The sequence below is a fragment of the Montipora capricornis genome, chromosome 3, assembly GCF_036669925.1.
Source record: "Montipora capricornis isolate CH-2021 chromosome 3, ASM3666992v2, whole genome shotgun sequence".
NCBI classification, from domain to species: Eukaryota; Metazoa; Cnidaria; class Anthozoa; order Scleractinia; family Acroporidae; genus Montipora; species Montipora capricornis.
This window is the reverse complement of record NC_090885.1, coordinates 31,268,527-31,276,026: the sequence shown is the minus strand read 5'-3', so window position 1 is coordinate 31,276,026 and position 7,500 is coordinate 31,268,527. Positions and strand designations below refer to the sequence as shown.

Below are 7,500 nucleotides of genomic sequence, written 5' to 3'. Positions count from 1 at the left end.
CGCGGTTGGTTTCGGTTTTGCACTGATTGGTTGAAACTTTGGGCCAATGACTATCAGCCCATCAGAACTCAACACGCTGCGAAACGGTGGAATATGCAAACGGCAAAGAAAACAAGACGTTCGCATTCAACCGCACCCGTTCATTTTAATTAATGTAATCACAGCGATATTTAACTTTTTTGAAGCTCCGGATTATTAACCCAACATTCAAATTCATTCAAACCTAAGAAGCATCAGACTATGGCTGATTGTCAACCTGTTTGCATCAGTGGTATTTTAACTTTCGAATATGTGATTTCTGTCTACTTCAAGCGTTGGCGCTTACGTTTACACTTGTAATTGTATTAGCATTTGCTTTCGCATGGAGCAAAAATTTAATATCAGCCCGGTTGTAAGTTGGAAAGTTACAATTCAAAGACCCAACTTTTCGACACATCTGTTCAGTGTCTTCATCAGAGGTGATCTAAAGTTATCGCAAGAGACTTTAATAGAGCGGGTTTCAATCGAGTGTCGAAAGTAATTAGCGAATTTCTTTCGTTTTGCATTGCTTCTCTCAGTGATTGGTTCAAAGTTCTCGCGCCATTTTTTCAACCAATTAGAAGTGAAACCAAAACCAATCGTAGCTCGCGCGTGCACATTTTCCCGCGCTTTGTGTCGGCTACGTGTAATTACTTCGAGTTTTGATTGGTTTACTGGATTGTCTACGTCCTTTTTGATTGGCCAAAGTATTTACTTTGGTTTTGGTTTTACGACACTCATTTGAAAACCGTTCTATGCTACCAGTTCGCTATAAAAATGAAAGGGTGCGCCTATTTATAGTAACTAGTGGCTTTTTTTTAATAATTAACAATTATTCCATGAGCGCGCGTTGGATGAGATGATAGATGGCCAACGAGGCGCGTAGCGCCGAGTTGGCTGTAATCATCTCATATCCGAGATTCCTTCGTATGAACCGCTAAGCCATCGAATCAGCAACTGAAGTCGTCTAAATGTTTTTTCTACCAATGAGTTTAAGCTATTTCCAAGCCTTCACGACAAACACCATTTCGCACATGCGTAAATGACATAAAATAAGACTTAGAAAAATTTGAGCTCATCCACAAAGCTAAAAGGCGGCCGATGGAACTTCGTGAACAAGTTAAAGGGTGGCAAAATGTAATTGAAGAAGAATGAAAACGCTCTGATTCTCCAGTGCAACGGAAACAAAAATTGTTTGAAAGAGCTGGGATCTTGATTCTGAAGGAGAAATAGTCAAATATTGTGCTAATTGAGTTTATTTACGTCGCTATGCAAAATACACCAGGAACAAGGCATCATTGCTAGTCATGATACAACAAACCGATTTTCGCCGCAAACACAGCGTTCCCACTGTGAAAAAAAGATGATGGCATGGGAAAATAGAACTACAAAAGATAACCTTTGCAGTTTAATCAAAGGAAAGAACTCGTCTTCGAACCACTGGTGTCGTCATCTTGGAGAAACCGCTTGTAAAAAAAACACAACCATTCACAGAACAATTGCCAAATGCTGCATGAAGTGGTTTTCGGAATTTCTGGGAGAAAAGAAATAAAAAAGCCACAAATGAGTGGACAAGTCACAGCTACATCAAATACAGAGCAGGGGAATGGTTAATAATTTGAAAAAGTGGATGAACCTGACATTGAAGGAGAGCAGTGTCTGACACTTGCAGACTAACTCTAAATCACAGTTATTGAAAGCTAACCGCTCAAAAATGGGTCCTGAGACTTAAATACTGTTTATAAGCACTATTTGAAATGGGTGCTTAGCCTTAAATACTGCTTATCAGCGCTATTTGTAGGGAGCCAACAGTCTACCTTTTGCAGTTATCATACACCAGAAAGGGAAGAAGAAAAAAAAGAAGTTCAAACTTCAGAATTATATAGCGCTGAAAATTAATAAAGCGGAAATGAAAACGCCCCTTCATCCAAATGTGCTAGTTGTCAAAATTGTATAACTTGGAGGGGGCTTTGTCAAAATAATCACAAATTTGGATTTATCACTAGAAACAGACTCAGCAAAATTTAAAAAAAGAATTAAAATTCAAAAGAAATAACACTTACAAGAGCCTACAAAATGGCTTCTGATCAATAGATTACAAAACCCTTTTTCCTGACTTTTTAAAGTTTTGTTTTTACTTGCTTTTGATCATTGCGAATTCCATATAAGCAAATTAAACGATAGAGCAAATAACTAAGCAAATTAAAAATCAACAATAAATCACTTACGTTTCGGTTCTTTTATTCATTAGAAGATAATTTAATATTGTTTCCCCCTGCCCTCTAAAGGAGATTCATCAATGAACAATGGCCTTCTAAAAAGCCCTGAGAAAGAAAAGCAGAATTGGTTATCAGGCACAGTATGCCTAACCCCAACCTTAATGCTAACCATTTAAAATCAGTGCTTAGACTTAATAAAACCAAAGGCGTTATTACAGACTGACTCATAAAAAACGTACGTTAACCATATTGCCTTCCTTCCAGCACCGATTTACTTACCAATATACACGTACTTGCGAACTATTTATGAAATTTTTGTTCATTTTTCGTACTTTCAATTTCAACCCAGGTTAAAATTAAATTTACCTAGATTGAAATCACTTCAACCTGAATTTCAAATTTACCTGTAACAGGTACATGCGGCATACCATGGGTACATGGTAATGCACGCGGAAAAATCCAAAGCTACCGTCATTTTAGTCGGATTTTCTATGTCATTTTCCATAAGCTTTCATCATGCTGTTGAGTTGTGTACTGTATTCGCTTGAAATATTAAAAAAAACTTCTAACGCCCAAGGCTTAATTTCCATATGGTAAAGGCCGGATCAAAACACTTAAGAATTTTTAGCAGCTTTTAACCAAAGATAAAACGAAATAAAGAAAAAAGTACACCATTTGAATGGATAACGAAACCTCTTTGCGTCGTAAAATATGTGATTTATTATCTTTACGTCAAGACCGCTGCTACCACACAGTTCCATCTATACTCACTGGTCCAAGTGCGTTTTGCACAGCGCGTTCGGATGAATCGTGAATAATCACCAGTTACGAGCTGTGCAAACGGAACCCAGGCCCGCAATGCGCGCGGTAGTCAAAATTGCATGCACTATCCTGTCAATCCTTTTGCCGCCATTTCATCGGAAACGGTGCATTTCTGTGACGACGTTGTTGTCGACCGATCTACTCTGAAAGGACGCCAACAAAGTCTTTTTTTACCGTAACTTAACACAAATAAACAAAATTATCAAAACAGCTTTGACGTCTTCTTACACTTGATTTGAAAATGCTAGGACTGAATTCGTCTAAAAATAATTGGAAAAGCACAACAGCTGACGTTCGAATTGCCGCTCGCTGGCAACCCAGTTTTGGCGCCAAAGTTTGTTGACAAAAAACTTGCCACGGAATCTTTTAAAGTGGTTTTCTGGCCCTTTAATTACGAAAAATTGACTTGACGTCCGATAGCACAGTTTTCCCGCTCGCTGAATTCTGATTGGTCAATTTAAAATTTCAGTAGTTCTCGCCGTATGCACGGAGGGACCTTCGACGATGACGACCTCTGGCGACGTCATCCGGAGAAGGCCATAACGTAAGGAAGTATTTATGAAAGTCAAGTAGATAACTTCTATTATATATATTTCGGCTGGCCAATACCAGCCTTCATCAGGTTTATTTTGAGATGTAGAGAGTTAACAGGATATATATACACATGTTTCAAAGTAATTAAAGAGGTTTTCCTGAAATGATAAAGTAACGTGATTGGCCAGCGGAAATATTGTTCAAAGAAATACATTTTCGCAGTAGTCTACTTGACTTTCATAATTACTGTTTAATCAATTTTGATTGGTCACGATGTTCCCTGATCCAACACTAGTACTGTGCAAGACTTATCGTCTACGGTTTTTGTAAAGGTTTTAAAACCTCAACTTCACTAACTGAAGGAAGATAATGGCTATACACAAGCATTTTGAACAAGTCTTTCCCGTTCTTTGTAAATTTGCAACGTCGGTAAAACTCTTGAGCACAAGGCATTAGATTTTGACAAGAGATTACCTTAAAGTTTCCTAATGAAGTTAGTGGGTAGTTCGTGGTGGGTCAGTTGTTTTTAGAATTTGAATAAACTGGAACAGTTGCGAAAAAACTGAAAGTTTAAAACGTTAACTTGGAATTTCATTTGCCGTCGCTGCCGTAGATCGTATGTCCCTACTGACTGCTAAGGGCCCGGTAGGGTACCTACTTACCAGAGTGGAGTAGCATCCGAAAACTATGCCAAATCGAGAGATATTAGTTATAGTACTCACCATTAAATATTCCGTGGTCCTTCTAGCAGTATTGACTCAGCTAAATGATGCAAAGAGACGTTTTAATGAATGAAGAGATAAAACGATCAGAGTTTCAACTCTCGCAAGTATTCCGATGATATGTTAAAATCAAGAATAATGTTTTTGTTTTCAACTTATTAGACATGCATCAAGCGAAGGCAGAGAAAGTTCTGGCTGTTTCATTCGGTTGCCTTGTTTTTTTATGATTCAATGAATTAACGAAAAATGCGAGATTTTATGAACAACTGGAGCGAATTTGACACACCCATCAAAAAGCTACAAATTATGCCACGTATAGTCTAGACTTAATACAATGGCCGATCGAAAATTCTTTGATATTGATAACCCATGCTCTACAAAGGATATTAGGATTGAAATAATTCCGGTATTAGCCCATTCATGAGCAAATTAATGGTCTTCAGAGAATTTTAGCGTAAGTCGAGAATGCAAATTGCCTTTGCTTGCATGTTGCACTTGGGAAGAACATAATAGCTATATAACGTTATGCACTGAAACCAGTTTGAATGTGTGCGACTGATCGCACCGGCAAAATTAGCGAAAGCAACGTTGTCGCACCGTGTGTACACTTCCGGCAACAAGTTGCTGCGACAAATTATAAATGAACCAATGAGAAAGCGTCATATGGTTCGCCATATTGAGTTAGAAAGCTTGTTCACATTCCCCCTCATAGGAGATCACTGCGTGTCGGCACCGAACAGGCGTCAAGGAAAATGTTGCAAGGAATATTAATTGCGAATGTTGCTGCTAATATTGTCGCTAAACTTGTCAAGGAAAACTTGTTCATCGTCTACACGAGCAATGGTAATTGTCAAGAAATTGTGAAGGAAAACTCGCTCCTGTAAACGGGGCTTTTAAACTTAAAAAAAATATCATTTATGTACTGGAAATGACACAGAACAAAGTGATCATAAGGCGTAAATTTATTATATTGACAATCATTGTAAGCAAGGACGGTAGGAGGCGCAGTTTTCAGTTTTTCTTAGATCCTATAACATGAACAATGAACCAAGTTATGTATACCTTAATCTTTAGCCGAAGGGTGGAAGAGGAAAAGATGGCACTGGTGTCGTACTTTGTGGACCGTTTGGGGACTTATTCATCATCTAATTTGTGTTTCATGGAAACTGTCCAAATTTCTATCCGTCGGAAGTCATTCTAATGGTTGTCATTCCCAATATATGATTTAATGCCAGTTGCAAAGAGGAATTTATATTCACAAACCTGTGTGAAGTCTAAACGGCAGGCTCTCATTTTTTTGTTCCTCTTTGTCGTCGACAAGTTGTCACAAATTTCCTGCTGTATTTTTCAATCTTCAAATTTAAATTGCTTTGAAACTAATTAAGTTTACCTTTGACTGTCTCTGTTTATTTAAAGGTTTATTATTATTTCGTGAAATATTTACCGAAAATTATTTTTTAAAATCTAAACCATAAATATGCTAAGTACGGATAAAGTTTTTGGAAGGTGACTAAATCCTTCAGTACACCAAATTTGAAGGGCACTTGGCAGAAAGTCTTTTTTTTTTTTGAACGCCCACGTGTAGCAATTGAAAATCTAGGATAAGCAATGTTCAAGAAGAGTCATGTGAGTCAATAGGAATTACGTAATCCGTGATAATGATAACAATTTATGGTCCAAGAAGTGAAATTATGGTTTTCACCTTATGTGCTGTGCTCTTTGGCGTCGCGTCCCACAAAGTTTATGAACAAGCCAGGGTTTCAAGCAAGTATACTACGGTTTGCCGTCCTCATCAAGGCGAATAGAAGTATGGAACTCTATAAAGTATGCAGATGTCATTCAAACCTGGCACTTTCTCCTTCGATAACAGTATAAAGGCGGCCATGAATCGATGACCTCCGATCCACAGCTTAATCCAGCGCTCTTGTCATCGTAACGCTGAACTTGGATATTCGCAAAGAACGATGTTTACGATGTTAATTTGCCAGTTGTGACAAAACCGATTATTGCATCAAACGTCGATTTTTGCATCGTGTACGTGACGCGGCAAACAGAACTGGCCTCAGTTGTTCAAACGATGGATAGCGCTATCCGCCGGATAAATCACTATCCACTGGATAACTCACTTGGTTTCACTTTCGAGAGCAGAGATCCAATATGGCGGCTGATAAACTTCCACGTGTTTAATGCGTAGAACGCTGAAATACTGCAACAGCGAACTGGCTTCAAATGAAATCGCTCACCTCGTAGTCTTCTACTGTTAAAGAATGTACTTCTTGAATTTGTTCACTTCTGACACCATGTTTATCGCTATGAAAGGTGGCAATACTCAAGGAAACGAATAAGACAAACAACATTTAACGAAGCCATGCTTTTAATCTCCCCTCCCCTGAATTCTGGGAAAGTCCTAAAAAAAACTCAATCGGCTTTGCTAGTGTTTATCCGCTGAATCGTGATTTATCCACTGGATTTTGAACAACTGGAGCTAACTGGCTCCTACGTGTTACTTGTGATAAAAGCATGAGAATTCTCTTATTTTATCTTCTCTCCTTCTTTTGAGAAGTAGCTCCATCTTCTGTTGCTCAGGCGTAAGAAATGAGCTGAATTAAACAAGGTTCTCAAATTTAACCCTGGGTTAGTGTGAACTTTTGATTCTAGTTTATTTTCCAATCAATATAGATTTCCTGAAAGATTTTTGCTCCTTCTGCTGTGACTTAAGGCCTGGCCAAACGCTCCCAATATTTCAACGCAAAATTTTGCAGCATTGTTGACATGTGTTGGTTGAATGGACTGGTCAAACGCGTGCAACATATCGCAACAGGGTAGCCAAACGTACTCAACATGTTGTTCCCAACAATGTTCCAAGATGTTGCATTGAAATGTTGCGGGCGGTTGGCCAGGCCTTTACACTTTCCTTTACGTTGAGCATAATATAAAATTTTGAACGCACTTTCAGAGGGCGAAATTAAAACCTGGATATATTTTTAATCGCGGGTTGGCGTTAAGGTGCTTTCAAACAAATGGGCTCTGGCGTTAAACGCAAGGCTGAATTTCTTGCTGCAACACCTACGCCTGTGCAGAGAATCTGGCAATAAAATCAGCTAAACTCCATACCACATGCGGATAGCGCTACAGCTCGCATGCAAGGCAGCTGTGAAGGAGCATTTACTTTTTGGCTCCGACCA

General features: G+C 38.6%; 1 protein-coding gene and 1 long non-coding RNA gene across 6 annotated transcripts in view; one reads left to right on the top strand and one right to left on the bottom strand.

Moving 5' to 3' along the window:
• Positions 1 to 1,000, top strand: part of LOC138042886 (5-hydroxytryptamine receptor 4-like) — a 19,942-nt gene extending 18,942 nt beyond the window's left edge. For both annotated transcript variants that reach the window (XM_068888937.1, XM_068888938.1), the window contains one exon: positions 1 to 1,000. This exon is cut by the window's left edge and continues 977 nt beyond it. The gene's annotated coding sequence lies outside the window, so the exon portion shown is untranslated.
• Positions 1,001 to 1,256: 256 nt separating this feature from the next.
• The window catches only part of LOC138042888 (uncharacterized), a 15,790-nt gene continuing 9,546 nt past the window's right edge, over positions 1,257 to 7,500 (bottom strand). For 3 of the 4 annotated variants that reach the window (XR_011131108.1, XR_011131107.1, XR_011131109.1), the window contains 3 exons: positions 4,316 to 4,355; positions 2,247 to 2,342; positions 1,257 to 1,552 (listed from right to left, as the gene is read on the bottom strand). This is a non-coding gene — a long non-coding RNA (uncharacterized lncRNA). Of the gene's footprint in view, positions 1,553 to 2,246; positions 2,343 to 4,315; positions 4,356 to 5,578; positions 6,796 to 7,500 lie in introns of those variants that run through there. The other variant, XR_011131110.1, reaches the window with a different exon arrangement.